Here is a 16,241-nt window from a genome sequence, read left to right on the forward strand (position 1 = left end):
AATCCTGTTTATGGTCAAACACTAACCAACCAAGCAAGTAAAAGTGCAGCTAAATAGAAATGGTTTTATATATTTATGTATATATTTCTGTGTGCATATATACATATGTATTTCTGTAGAAAATATAAATAATAAATAAATAATACTATAATAAATTATATATATTTCTTTCCTTAGCACAAACCAAAAGGAAATAAAGGGATATGGGTTTCTTCCAGTATTTTTACCTTTATTGCAATAGGAAGAGCAGGAGCTAAAGTTGCTCTAAGATGGGAATTCCTATGTGTTAAACAGGGTACTGCGGGGAGAAGATGTGCAATTACCTTGAGATATTGCATTATTCAACACCAACCTACCTTTCTATGGATCCTGGTAGAAAGGATGCTCTGGTTTTATCCCACACAAAATGACCAAATTTAGCTTACATTCAGTTTTGGCATGTTCTGCTTGATCAGAAGTGCAAGAAACAGGATAACTAAGAACACAATTACAAAATTATGTCATAGTACATTAGAACCTTCAATTACATATAAAAGTTTATTATTCTCGATCTGGGCTCTCCTCCCCATTAGTGTTTTCATAATTTCTAAGCCAAATAAAAACCCAGCAGTTTTAAGACAGAAACTAAACAATGACACAGAAGATCAGCCTTGAGACCATCCACTTCTGTGTTCAAAGGGTAGTCCTCCCCAGCAGCTAAAGCAGGAGCTGCATAAACCCCATAAATGTGAAGAAAAAAGTCTTGATGAAGGGTACTGTCCAGTATTTTGATATTTTGATGCTACCTGTCAGGTTACAAACTCAAGGCCTTTCTCTTATATGCAAATAAAATTCAGAGGTGACTTTGTCATTACTTAGTTCATTACGTTCTTGTTTCTCTTCCAGTTCATAACAAGAGCAGCATTCCTCATCTGCCTTCTCTAAAGAATTCATTCTTGGAGGATTTTCTTCTAACTGGTAATCAATCAAGGCCTTTCTGCATAAATGATGTCTGTCACCTGGCCTTATGGAGAAATCTGTGAAGGAAAAAGTCCTTATCCACAGTCAGAATGGGTAGGGAGTTTAGAAGTAAACTGTTGTGTTCTGCATCACTACTTCAATAAAATCATCCCTCAGCCACCACTGGAGTGGTGCATGTGTACAAAGAATAAAGCTCTGAAGCTCATTTTCAGGCAGCAGTTTGATGCAACACACAGCAACTCAGTGTCAGGAAAGTATATTGGAAATAGAAGTTGGTGACAAAGCACAAATGAGACTCAGCCATACTTTGAGATGCAAGTCATAAACCAGAAAATTTGACTAAGAGAAAAGAAGGAATCCAAAGAAATCAAAGCATCTCCACAACTGTAAAGTGGGAAACAGAATTCCATACCTCTTGAGAGTCCTTAAAAAACAAACAAACTATTCTTACTCCTGCCCAAACCAAATTACATATGATCTTCCAATCACAGTTAGAGAAAAACCCCCTAAACCATGTATTTAATGTAGTTCTATAAAAGTAAGACAATACAAGGCATCGAGGAATCTCATAAACCATGTAACATACATTTGTACTAAATCACTTTGCAACACACTTGGCTTGCTCTTAAAGGAGTCGTTAGTTCATGGAAACATGATCTAACCTCAGTTGTGACTAGACTATTTTATTCTCCATAAATAAGAGTAATCTCTAATAGTTTTAAGGTACTACATTCTTTACATACCTTAAGAAGCCAATAAACCTCCTCTAGGCCATATATAGTTACATATTTAAGTACTACAGCAAAGTTTTTCTCCCCACCGTATACCTGCTTTGTTTATAATAACATTTTCATGGAGCAGATAAAAATACTTCATAATTTAAAACTAAATAAAACTAATAAAGGAATATTTATTTCTGCTATTCCTGTACATTTTAAAAAAAAGCTAGAAAATAGCAACTGTTAGAAGTCGACTTTTCTGTAAACTTCATGCCCTGATGTAAACTATGTGGAGTCATGGTTTTCCCAACGGAGACATAGGGAATGTGTGTGAGATTTAAAAGTGGGATCTAAGCAAGTCATGGGTTTTATCTGCATGTGAAACAAATCATAGTAAAAGAAAAAACCAAAAGTTTAAAATATTTCATCCTCTTCATGTCTACTAAATGATCTAACTCAACTGTTATTTAAGTCGATGCATTTGCCATCACATGAGGAAGTTATATTAATTGTGTGTTCCATAGATGAGCCTATTGGAAAGATTGAATAGTGATGGTGAAAGCAACTAGAAATGATCATAAATAAGCTACGACTGCATTCAAAATTCACTGAAATGAACTTTTAAAAAATAAGACAGGAACATCTTCGTACGAATAAAAAGTTGAAGTTTTTTCGTAAATGTAATTAATGTGCATTCTCAAGATTTAGTAATTTATAAATTCCTTGTGGGGTAAAAATTATACTTCACACCCCCCACACCTTTCATTTTAAATTAGTAAAAACTGTTCCTTTCTGGTACAGTCTTCACATAAAATCCAACATTAATTGTTTGGCATGAGATGTCTGCTTGCAACTTAAATGCATTCAAAAGTAAAAATAAGTCAGACTTCATGGTTTTAATGGTTGATTTTAAATCAATATGATGCAGCTGTGAGCTTTGCCCTTACTACTTTAAGGGCTTTAATCTGATGTCACTTCCAACACAATAGTAGTGGAGTAATTCTAGTGAAGCAGACTGAGGAAGACCAAAGTGAAAGGAAGTAACTAGTGACATATATAATAAGCTGTTTTAAGTATCAGGTTTTAAGCCTATTTGATAATTCAGTTGTAATAGTACTGCATTATTCAACTCATATCGACCAACTATTACAAAAAAAAATTACATAAATCAGTTTAGACTGAGATGCCTTAAAAAAGACCAGCTACAGAAAAGTAGGGTGACCTACAACTTTCAGTAATTGTTACAGTGGGGATTACTGTAACACGCATATATCAAACCAGGAGGCCCGTGGAAAAGAAATATATATGGACGGATTCTTGGTAGATGTTTCAGAGAGATGTTTATTTCCCCACCCGCATGGCCAGAGCTCTGCCAAGGAACTCTCACAGTCTGGGTTGAGGGTCCTTGCCTGTGCAGGGAAACACAAACCAACCAATGGGGAACGAGGCTGCCCAGGGGCAGGGAAACCCCGTGTCTCCCCCCCAGGGCCCCTTTCCCAGGGCTACATGGTGGGGAGAAGGGACCCCAACATTTCACCTGTTTATTTTTAACAAAAGAGATGTAAAACTTAACATTGAAAACAACTGTATAAACATAACAAGAACAGTTTCAAAACAAAACAAGCCACCCTCCTGAGTCCTTAAATGTCCAAACAGATTCTGTGGAACATCTTAAGGCTGACAGAAGGGAGACAGAACTCTCTGAGCATGCTTTGTGGGGAAACTGAGGCAGGAGAGGGTTTAACTTCTTCCCTCCCCCTTTTCATCCCCCACTAGGCATTGGAAAGGGATTTTTGGGGAAACAATTAGCAAAGGCATGGTTTTGTGAGGGAAACCATGGATGAAAAAACAGATTGGGAATACATTGGGGGTAATAGGACATGGGGTAAAAGGGAAAGGTGGGATTAGGAAAAGGAGACTGTAGGGGGGGGCTTATAATGGAGATATTGTCGAACATGACTACGATTTTTTGCATATATACTGCCTTTTATAGAAACACCATCAGGTCCAGTGACCTACGATGCTTGTAACCCTTTTCTGCCTTGTATAATTTTGAATTCTATCATCTCTCCACCTCCCAAGCTTGGGATGCATTTTTCAGGGTTATTCTTTTTAATAGCAGTTCTATGAACGAATATGTCTTGCTGGTTGTCACATCTCATTATAAAACCATAATTTTGTTTAACATTATACCATTTTACTATTCCTAAAGTCTTAGCTACAATAGTATTCTCCTTTTTCTGAGTGGCTGCTGTTTTCTGTCTCGCTGCGTCTTTGCTCTCTCTTTTGATCGCTCCCATGTTGGAATTGTCGGCGCTGCTGGTGCCTGCGCGCTCTTCCCGGGGTTGCATTCGGGGCCGCGCGGGCTGGGCCGGGCCGCGCCGCTCAGTTCTCCATGCATCGCCTCCTCTGGTCACAGCTTTGCTACCGCTGCCAGGCGCTGCAGCCATGTCTTGGCTGGACCCCCGAGCGACGACTTCCCTGTGCCCTGCTCCAGCGCGTGTTTCAGCTGGGCGCGGCTCCACTCCGCCGCTGCCAGCCGCTGCCCGCGCGCCGCCCCTCTCGGTCGGGCATTCATGGGGCTCGCTCCACCACGCACTGCGCGGGGCCAGGCGGGCACTGCTGGGTCCTGCTGCTCCTGCCGTGCCTCGCTCCACCACCGACACTGCGGCTCGGGTGGCTCTGCCCACATGCAGGAACTGCCTTGCTGCTGCTCGCAGAGCACTCGGTGCACATGGCTGAGGCTGCACGGTCCCTGAGCCAGGCTTCCCTTTGCCAGGACACACCTGACATTGCTCAACAGTCTCAGTAATTAAATAATATTCACGAAAACATTCTTCCATCGGCATATATTTTGACTCAAAAACTAACTCTGTCCAAAAGGCCTTCCAAAAGTCTTTGGTAAGTATTAAATCCCAAGAAACATAGGAAAAGTTCTTAAACAACCATGCCAGGAAGTGTTTCAGTCCTTTTTGAGCTTGAATCAAGCTAAAATTTACAAATCGTTGTTCAAGAATCATTTTAAGTTTAAGATAGATGTCCATATGCGGCTCTGAAAACCAAGAGTCTTCCCATGGTTCTTCCATAGTTTAGATATGGAATAGCAAAACAAAAACAAGAAGAGGAATCCAGAGTTTCTAGGGTTTACTCACACAAATCAGTCGCTTAGGGATCAGGGATCATTCTGCTCTCAATTCCCTACCATTTGTTACAGCGGGGATTCTGTAACACGCATATATCAAACCAGGAGGCCCGTGGAAAAGAAATATATATGGACAGATTCTTGGTAGATGTTTCAGAGATGTTTATTTCCCCACCCGCATGGCCAGAGCTCTGCCGAGAAACTCTCACAGTCTGGGTTGAGGGTCCTTGCCTGCGCAGGGAAACACAAACCAACCAATGGGGAACGAGGCTGCCCAGGGGCAGGGAAACCCCGTGTCTCCCCTCAGGGCCCCTCTCCCAGGGCTACATGGTGGGGGGAAGGGACCCCAACAAGTAATTACATGAATTAATGCAAATGCTATATTAAGAATGCCTATTACAGTACTTTTTATAAAGAATGAAAGCAAAACAACCAAGCCATTGTTTATGTGCCATATGAAGGCAGCATGAGGAGATTATAACAGTGAATAAAAGACAAAACCCTCACAGGTGCAGGAACTTAGAAGCCAGAAACACCACAGAAACATAGAGTCTTTATAAGAAGTTCTATATAGAGTGAACCTATTTGTACTTCTGCATGCAAAAATTCTATATCTAAATTCACTTTTTATGTTTGAGATTTGTTCATTAATAGCTCATTATAGAGCAGTCACAGGAGTATTATTGTGTGCTTGAAATAAATTAAAACTGCTGGGTAAATGTGCTCTACTCAGGACCAATAAGGAGCAAACAAAGCTAAGTGATCTTATAATTCCAGCTGCACTAGAAGTTAAGATCCACACGACTCCAACAGCTTGCCTTTATTTTAAGATTTGAAAGTAATTTATTCACTCACAAGGTAACATTTCTTTGCGGGCTGATCGTAGAGTCACAAATTTTATAAGGGAACACCTTTATGTTCTGAAATCACCAGGAAAATATCCAGGTCAGTGATGTGCAAGCTAAGACTTTTTCTCCCTGCAAGTTTCGTTTGAAGGTGCAACAATCTCAAAACATCTCCCATGACACCCTTGCAAGGAAAAAATAATTTCTTGAGTTGCTAATGGGAAAAGAGTAATTGGAAACTGTTCTGATTTAAGTACTAAAATGAGAAGGCAAAACTGGATTTTGTCATTCTATATTTTTGCAAAGGACAGTTTGCTCATTAAGATTATTCAAATAAATGTCTTTTGTGATGGTCTCCAAAAAGGAACAGTGACAATTACAGACAAATGAAAACTCACATTTACCATCTGAACCGTATTCCTGATAGGCCACACTAACATTTCCTCAAAGGCTGAGAAGATTGAAAAGGTTTTGGCATGATTACATAGAAAACTTGGAGCAAAGAGCCATTTGTTTATGATGTTGAAGGATAGGGAGCCTTCTAGTTCCTTCAAATCACTGGAGCAGCAGAAACGTATTAACACTTGGACTTGAGTGCAGTGCAAGCACGTGCTGCTAAGTGTTCTTTCGCTGACATTTCATTGTCCATGGAAGCCAAAATGTCACATAAAAATTAGCATCAACAAAGGTAAGCAGAAAGTACTCAAGTCAGCACAACTGTGCTTTCAAAGAAAAATGTTTCATTCTAGAGACAGTAAAAAATTTTCTCAGAAATTGTCAGGGCACAGTTTTCCTCTGTCATTTCTCATTTTATTCTACATGCTTTTCTAGGCAGTTTAAAGAAAACTGGATAGGTTAGGTCAGTCTGTGGTCACCAGGAGTGGCACCACAGATGTGTCATTCCCTCTTAAGCCATTTTTAATACAAATGCAGGTCCTTCTGTCTAGGAGGAGTTCTGAGTCAGGTTTTTATTTCTGTGAAGTGCAGCCTGTCCCATGCCAAAGCTGTTTGCATCTGCATGACAGGACTGCACAAAGGCTGCTGGATGGATTCTCCAGTAGGGAAAAAAACTGAGGATCAGACACGGGAGAAGTGGTTCTTGCACTAGAAAGCTTAAATGTAGAACTGGACAGAAAAATGAGCCTGCCTTCCCTCCCTGTGAGAGTTTGATCAGCACAGATTAAATCCGAGCATTCACGTAAATTGTGATTTTATTAAAATCAAAACATTAGTTATCAAAATTGTTTATTTTGTTCGTCTTGATTCTTCTGGCTAAAATTTTTAGGTTTGGGTCCAAACTCTATCGCCATCCCCACCACATCTTCCTTAAAGATGCTGGATTATTTTTTCACAAAAAAACCCCTGAAAACCTTCTCTAGTGAACAAAAATTTGTTTGTTGAACAGACCAATTTTCCATTGAAAACCAGTATTGCCAGAAATAAATTAGAGTTTATTTATAATTAATCACAGAGGCAAGAGAGTTGGGAAAGTAAAAAAGTGACATTCAAGGAAGTTATTTTTTTTCCTAATGATGGCACAAAGATCACTTCACAGTAGAATTAATGATAAAATGCAGGACACACATCCAGAATACTATTCCTGGGATGGCATGCCTTTCATTATGAAGAAATTCAGTGGGTTGGAACACCTTAAATTTGAGACAGCAGTGCTTGCTGCAAATTTGAAGATGAAACAAAGAAAATCGATAGGACTGTCTATATCCGATGCCATCCCCACATAGCAGAGCCAGTGTAGCAACTGCAGTGTAAAAAAGCATGTGGTCTTCAGAAGAAGAACCCACACAGACTGAGAGGAGCATGGCAGCTATCCCAGACTTTGCCAAGATACAGAGACAAAATACAGTCAAGGGTGTCAAGAGATTTTCAAAAGGACACAAACTGAATGAAAAAAGCACCACAAAGGTGCCAGCAATGGAATCTGCTCAGTCTATGGTTAAGAGGAGGAGGTATGGACAGTCATGCACAACAGTGAGGAATTATGACCTAATTCCAGAGAGTGGTTATAGCCTGACATAGACAGCCAAAGGTCTTCTGTTCCAGACATTCCCTGAGAGGGACCAAATGCTTCATTATTGGTGATGAGCTGCTGCTAGCTGGGACAAGCTGGGACTGTGACTCTCTCTTAAATTTGAAATCAAGCAGCCTCAGGTATTTCAGTCATCAAACTACCTGGCTGAGTGTGCCAAAAAGGTTTTTTTTGTCTTAGGAGGCATCCAGAAATGTTCCAGTCCTGTGAAACCAACTGGTTCACAGATTCCTGGGTTGCTGAAGTTCACACAGTTTTTGGTTTTGTTTGTTTTCCACTTCATTCCAATAAAAATGATGAAAAGAACAGCAAACTCCATTGTAACTCATTAAGATGTATGGGATAGGTATTGCTGTGGTTTTTATGACAAGGCTGTACCATCACCTACTATCATCTACTCAAGGCCAGAGCAGTCAGTCTCAGCATTCCTTCCTCATTTCTGTCAAGTGTGGTTCCCACTATCTCATTCCCATTATCTAAAACAGCACTCAAGAATTTTCTTCCAAAATATGAAGACTTTCATAATGCCAAAACCCCAAACTTGCTTTATACAACCACTTAATCTCTTTTTTCACATTACAGTCTTTGTATGTGTGGCTGAGTAACACAAATCACTGCTTTCTGATATTTTTGTCAACTGCTGAATACATTATTAATGAATATTTATTTATTACTTCTTAACCTGCTCTAGAAATAGCAAAACAATATGCACTAAGTAGTTTTAGTGTGCTTTTATTTTTATAAACCAAATAGTTTGGGAGCATATTATTTTTTAATCCAGTGTGCTATGTTCATTTTAAGGACAGTGTACTCTGGTTAGATTGTCATAAATGCCTTCCCATAAGGAAGGTGGACTAGCGTATCTCCTGATAGCTATTTAAAAGATAGAAAGAAAGTGTTCCAGAATATGATGCCAGTTATGTAGCTAAGGACAGACAAGTGATCACCCTAAATCCCATGGTCCTTTTTGGGTATGCAATTCAGTTAAATCATTATGCTATTCTAGATGCTGTAGACATATGTTTTTGCAAAAACATGAGGGCACATATACTGGGACAAGCAAAGTTAACAGCAATTTGAGATCTTAAACAGACCTTTAATTACCTTACCACTAATTTAATGCAAATTCACATCCAAGGCTATTAACATGGTTTTAATAGTACATATTTGTCACATAAACAGTGGTTTATGCCCACCTTAGAGAGAAAGGCTTAGGTAAAGACCGGTGATGTCTTTGGTTTTATTTAAGTACAGCACTATTTTCCATGGGCAGAGTTACATGACCCCTTAATTTTTTATGACACATACAATATGGAAAAAGAATTGCATTATATATTTAACCTTTATCTCTATCTAACTGCTAAAACATGAATTATCTGCTACTACAAACTGTAGAAAATGGCACCTCTGATACTGCCAGTGAGCTTTTCTTCATTAGCACCACACCCCCTCAGTTTTCATATTCTTACAGTCCTTCCTTTAACTCCATCTCATAGCAAGTTCTAAATAGGAGAGAGGCAACTTAAAAGAGTGGAGATATTTCAAGTTTTCATAAAATAGGACAAGGCCCCTTACAAATCCCAAAATTCCAAACACGTGCCCATCCAATGCATATCTCTTTACAGAAAGAAACCCCTCTGTGAAAGTCACTTCACAATTGCATCTAAATACAGACATTTATAGTAAATCAATACTAATTCACCGTTACTTAACCTTGTACAAGTCTCCTAGCAAGTTGATGCCATCACTTTGTCTTACAAATATTTTACGAGTGACTCAAAGCTACTTTTCCATAATAGTTTCTCCAAGAGTTTATTTCTACCTTTCACTATTAAATGTTTTGATTAAAAGGATTATGATAGCCCTGTAATTTATTGAACTTTTATTTACCTTGTAGACACACCTATGTTCATCTGATGTTTCAGTGTATGAAATTCAGTGCCCATAATGCTGGTTTATTGACTGAAATGCCAGGGTTTGCTGGAATCCAGACAGTATTTCAGGCCTATATCTTATTGAGTTAGTGCACTTAAGCAATAGAATAATGCTAGGGTTGTATGTATGTGCCAGGTGAATGCACAGAGTAATTAATCTCATGACAAATTAATAATGCAGAAAATGTAGAATTTAAATGTCTCCAGTCAGAACAGTAGAACAGGCAAATATGCTGAGAGGCATCTAAAACATCTCATCATGCAACAGATGGATTAACAACTGCAATTAAACTCTCCAGTACTATTTGTCTAAATTTTATCTATGTAAAAAGTGTAAAATAATCTGTGATGAACAGGTAAAGGAGAGGAGAGATGGGAGGTGCTTTTTAAAACAGAGAAAAAATTAGAATGCCTAAAATCTTTTACTGAAAAAAACCCCCTACCTGATTGCTTACAAGATTGCCAGAAATATATTTGTAAATTTTAAATATACCAGGGCTATCTTGTTTTATTGCTGTGGTTGTACGTTATGTAATGCAGGATATAAAAATGTATTCAAGTACATCATGAAGCACTGATGAGTCAAAAGTTCAGCACTAAGCATCTGATTTTCAGTCTAATTCAGCTCCCAGTCTGCTATCAAATTAGATTGAGATAAACTGGGTCTAAATAACACCCATTAACTTTACCTGGTCTTTTTATGACCAGTATTTTCTCTCTGGAAATATTTAGAGAAATTTGAAAATGGAGTTGTCATTTTTCTACTGCTAAGAGCAAAGTGGTTCACTTCAGAAAGTGCCTTGGGTAACTATCAGGCTGCAAATGTCATGCTGAGGAAGGTCTGAGGAAACATTTCTTTAAAGTGTCTTTTATATCTTGTTTTGATCTACTTGGCATCCATTCTGCACATTTGTTAACCCAAGTGCTTGATCCTTTAGATGCATTTATCATTGTAGAGAAAGCAGTTTTGTACCTCTTTATCAGCTATCTGCTGATCATATAGCACCTATCTGCTATAAGCTCTTTAAGATGGGTTTATTATCCTAGTTATTATATTAGTACCATGACAGCTTAAACCTGTAGCTCATTACTAGCAAAACCAACTCTAGAAAGTAAACATGTCTAATTTAATAACAAAAAGGAAGTTTCTTTTCCTTCTAAACTTGTTAAATTGCTATATAGCCTTTGTTGTGATGGGATACTTTCTAAATGTAGATATATGTATAGTCAAGTCACTTAAATTGCAGAACATATTGGACACGTTTTACCTGCTTCTGTTTAGGTACACCTAAAATGTCCCTCCAGTGCTAATAAACTGGCAAAAAATTAATTTTCTGCAGCCATCATCTTCTACCTTCTATTTCCTCACCTTTAAGCACAACTTACAAGTGGGACATTTTGCCCCCGGTTTGGGGCATAAGGGCAGTAAAAATAGAGTATTTTCACAATAATTTCTGAAATGTTGCTTGAGTATAAGGCCAAGGGGAGGCAGACAATAGGGGGAGGATGAGGGCATCATCATACACACAAAATGAAAACAAAGAACAAATCCAACAAAAATCAAAATCACCAAACCAAAACAGGCCAAATTCATGAAAGTCTGATCACTAGCATAAGAGAATAACCTCTAATTTTGCCATGTCATATAATCTTTCTGTAAGGTGACATTCCTCACCACTGCAGGAATGGAGCAGGCAATGAGCTCTATGATAATCCTAAACTAACCATGAAGACCCCCCTGGCAGCATTGATCTGTTATTTGAAATGAGACAAAAAGAGGGTGCAAAATACAGTATTTCTATACAATCAGCCCGTATTCAAAATTTCCAAGCCAAAGAAACACTATTTGAGAAAATAATTCTCAAGCAATTCAGGTTACTAAACTTTACAGGGTTTTGTGAAGAGAACAGTGTTCCTGTTTTAGGCTTGTTGGTCTTCTAATTCTGTCTCATTACTTCCCTGCAAATTGTGCAAAATTTGCAGTTATCTACTAGCAGCTAAAATCTGGTATCAAGCCCCGCTTTAATTAAAAGAAAACTGTGCACAGAGCTCAGGGGCTGCACTCATTTTGCTAAACAGAGAAATTGACAGAGGTACTTGTTAATATGAGAAGATAATTATATAAACATACCTTTCACAGAAATTTTCACTTGGTGGCCTTATTGAAAGTGCTCAGTACTACTCTTGCTAGCAAAGAGGCGCAAAGCCTGAGGGGTGAGTGGAGAGCACCTCTCTGCTGGTTCCATTCATCACTTCTGAGACTTAACCACCAAATTTTTCAAAGGTTAGAAGAAGCAAATTTAATTCATATGTTGATAAATAAATTTTACATCTAATGTAACATAGTCCATTTTCACTGTGTCCTTAAAATAGGGGATTTTCAATAGGCTTCAGTAATGCCAAGCCCCCTTCGTTTATCTTCACAGAGCATGAGAACTCAATATGGAAGTGTTGGAAGACACTGGCTGTATAGTTCACTGTCTTGTTTCCGAAAGCACAAGAGATAATTGTGAAAGTTTTCAAAACTAAATTCTGCATGCCGATGAATTCCTTTTAATTAATTATAATTTCTTATAATCTTATTTACTTCGACCTGATGCACCTTTGATTATGTAATTATAAAAACCTGCATTTGTATTAAACATTTTTAAGATGAGACTATTAATGTGAATTCAATGCTCCATGCGAGATTATACATGTATTAAATATAACAGTAATTTGAGCATATTGTAATTGCAGGTAGCACCAAATGGAGCAGTTACCGGTCATAGGACTTGTTCATCTTCAGTTATGAATTACTTACTTAATAAAAAAACCATAATTGTTTGTTTGGCAACTCAGACTCTACTGGCTGCTTGTTTCAAAAGAAAATGGAAGTGTTCTCTGATTTTTGATCTCTACCTTTTTAGTTGTTTTAGTCTTAGTATGGATTTACATACCCCCCTGCTTCCCCCCAAGCCAATAAACTAATGTTTGTTCTATGCTTCTTGATTAAAAGAAGAAAAAACCCACATTCTGTTGATGAACATCTGTTCAAGACAGTTAAATGCAAATTCATGTTTATTGTTTCATTTGCCGGGTAGGCTCAACATCACTGAAGTCTCTCCCCATGGGAATTCTACACCTGTTGATATTCAGATAGGCCTGCATTGTTCGCCCCTCACCTAGTCAGCACATCCAAATATTGACAATTTTCTTCTGCCACTACCACACCTGTAGCTGCAATGAATAAGAATAAGCAATGTCCTTTGGAAAAAAGGCATTGATTATGTCTATAAATAAGATGAAGAGATGCAAATTAGTATCCATTTTGGAAACAGGGGGCTTTCTGAACATAAAACTTGGAAGATTTGGGTCCAAAGTGCCTGACACTTTTCCCTAATATGTATTTTTAAAGAATGCTTAAAATTAGAGCAATTATTTCAGAAAGTCCACATTATTTTGGTCTTGTCCAGTTTTACAACATAACTATTTTAGTAATAGATTTTTTCAGAAGACTTTTCAATATAAACTACTTAATTTTACATCATTCCTGTGAGATGAATGCAAATGTGGTAGAGGTTTTGTTTGTTTTTTGGAGGGTTTTTTGGATTTTGGTTTTTATTTTTTGTTAGTTTTGGTTTTTTTGTGGTTTTTTTTTGGGGGGGGGGGGATGTTTGTTTGTTTGTGGTTTTTTAGCTTTTTTCAGCTGATGAAAAAACAAAGATGGCAGGGTCATCAGCTCAATATGACAGTCAGCACCCTATGCACTGGAAAATTCTAATTCTTAATAATTTAGGTTAAGGTTGTGTGTACATCTCAGCTGACATAAGACATTCAAAATTACAGATCTCAATGCAATTTTCCAAGGTCAGATGAGTCAAGACAGAAAAGAAATGAGAATTCATAAGTTAACTCCTCTGTGGCACAGCACATTTTATAGTTACCAATAGACTCACAATAACCATACAAGGAAATCCAAGTGTCGTACCATTGCAAAATAAAACATTCTGCAAAAAATAATGTCCACCTGCTCTTCTTTTAGCTGGAATTTTCCAACCCTCTTTTGCGTATTCAACAAAAACTGAATTCTGATTTAAAGGAGGCAAAGGATAGCACTCACCTACCAATAGGTGGATTTGCTCCCACATTTGAAGAAGTGAGGAACTAACACACAATTTTCTCAGCTACAGTCCAGGCTCAGGTATAGCAGTGTGGACCCAATTTTCATTTACCCAAAGAACACCAGTTAGATAGTGAAGTTTCCAGTAAATACACTAAACAATAAATTATTTTACTGATGCAAAATCTCACATATGACCTTGAGAAGTTAATGATTTCTCTGGAATTTACATCTGGGAAATCCTCATAGTAATGATTTCTGTCTCTTCTACATACACTGTAAACTCTTCAAATCAGGGTCTGTGCCTTCTTACATGTTTATTGCACTAAAAATTCCCAATTAAGTACCATCCCATAATTCTCTGAGTTTCCACAATATATCAATACACTAAGAATTATTTGAGTATTCTAAATCATGCAAGTCAATGTCAGGAGACATTTTATCTCTTTAAAGAGGATGTCAGGAGCCTCTTCATCCCACTAATTCTGCAATTGGTGAACATTCATCCACCTCACTGTGGGTAGAAACACCTCTCACTTTCAGAAGATATGATATTTTTATGCACACACTTATATGCAGCTGTTATTAAGAATGCAGTCACATCATTTTTTATTCTAATGGTGGGAGTACATCATCAGTTCAAGTGCTGCACTAGTAAAGAGAATTCAAGACAAATTATAAGTCATAGATTATTACTATTAATAGAAAATATGCTTCAAGGAGAATGGAGTTATTAGATAAACATCATTGCAGTGCTTAGTAGCTCAGGAGTGGAAAAAAGAAAGGAAAATGACTTGCTCTGGGATTCCTCCACCCTATAGTATTTGAAAGGATATTTTTAAAGAATCCTTTCTGTTCCTAGCCACATAAATGCAGATTTCCTTTAGGAGGCATGGGGAGCTCCAGAAGTGCCATCTTGGAGCAGTGCAGTATTTGGTACCTGCTGCGGGAGATGTCCCAGCTTCTCAGCCAAAGCAAAGGCTCTCTCACATTCCTGCCTCAAGGGATCGCAGCTGAACTCCTCACAGAAGCACTGCTAGAAACAGGAATTACTTATCAAAAATGAGATTTCATGTATATGACTTGGCTGCTTTAATTTGAATTTGCATAAAGGTGACATATTTTGCTAGCTGTGGTAAGCTTTATGCCCTGTACTGGATGAAATCTTTCCAAGCTTGCTCCTCTTCTCTTCTTCTGAAATTTCTTATAAATCTTTTGTTCTTCCTTTCCTCTCAACCCCAAAAGCTGGACAGAGTGTCTAACTGAGGCAGCTTAATAGAGGGGAGACAATCCCTGCGGAATATTGGCCTGCACAAGGCTGCTGGAAGCTGAGAAGGAGCATTCAGGCAGCAGGAACGTGAGAACTGAAGTTGACACTGTCTTTTTGGTGTTTTGTGAGTGAAAAACAGTCTCCATGGGAGTTACATGAATCTCAATCTATATATCTGCCTGTTTGAGTCTCTGTTACATTACATGTGACTTCCCAGACACAGTTCTGTGGCTTTTTTGTCAGCACAACACAAGCTCACAGACACGCAACTCCCCTGTTGGATTGAACATCAGTGCCAAATTTGGCACAGTTTGATCCCCCTCTGCGTAAAGATGGCTCAAAAGGAACATCCGTGAACTCAAGTGGGAGGCAATGATGGCCCTCTCTTGCCAGCTGGCTGAGGGGTAGCAGGGATGTCAACTGCAAAACATCTGCTCTTCCACCTGCAAGAGCCATGGTGGCAAAGCTGCTTTCTGACCAGTGGGAGAAGAGACAAATGTATATTTTCTAATTATGCAATTGCACTCTCCTGCTTATTTTCCATTTGGGAAAGCAGAGCAAATTGGCACAACTAGAAGTTTTGCTCACTAAGGCACACATGGAATCAGCATCACATACCGGAAACACTAGTCAGAACAATTCTCAATCCATAACCAAAGTAATGACAAGAGTTATGATGTCAAGTAATTTGATGCAAAGAAACATAACAGTGGTGTAATAGCAAAGAAATGACATGAGGAAATATTTGAAGCCAAAGGCTAGATTCCATGACACATATAAATTTTTCCTTTATAAGTCACAGCAATCAGAAGGGGCATGATTTGTCTTTGAGACACTTTACAGAACAGCTAGTTCACGAATTCAGGAGCCTATGGTAGCTTTATTTATTTATTGGAGGTGTGCCAGAGGAGCTCTGTTTCCATCATTGGCCACAAACACACCTGGATGGACATTTCAAATTGTTCTGCACTGCTCATCATCTTGACTTGTACCTGACAATACTGGAAGGTAAACAAATAGGTACTCAAAGTAGAACCTATAACAGCTGGTTTTGGTATTCACAGCACAAATATTCTCCCTCAAAATACAGTTCATTAAGAACCCCTTATTGCAGTTTTGGACTCTAAAATACTTAATACAAATATAAAGTAGAAAGGTGTGAAACAAAGACTTAGGCAGCTCAATAAGACTTCTGAATTGTCATACTCCTTTCAGACTCACT

This window comes from Coloeus monedula (assembly GCF_965178545.1).
Source record: "Coloeus monedula genome assembly, chromosome: 15".
Taxonomy (NCBI): domain Eukaryota; kingdom Metazoa; phylum Chordata; class Aves; order Passeriformes; family Corvidae; genus Coloeus; species Coloeus monedula.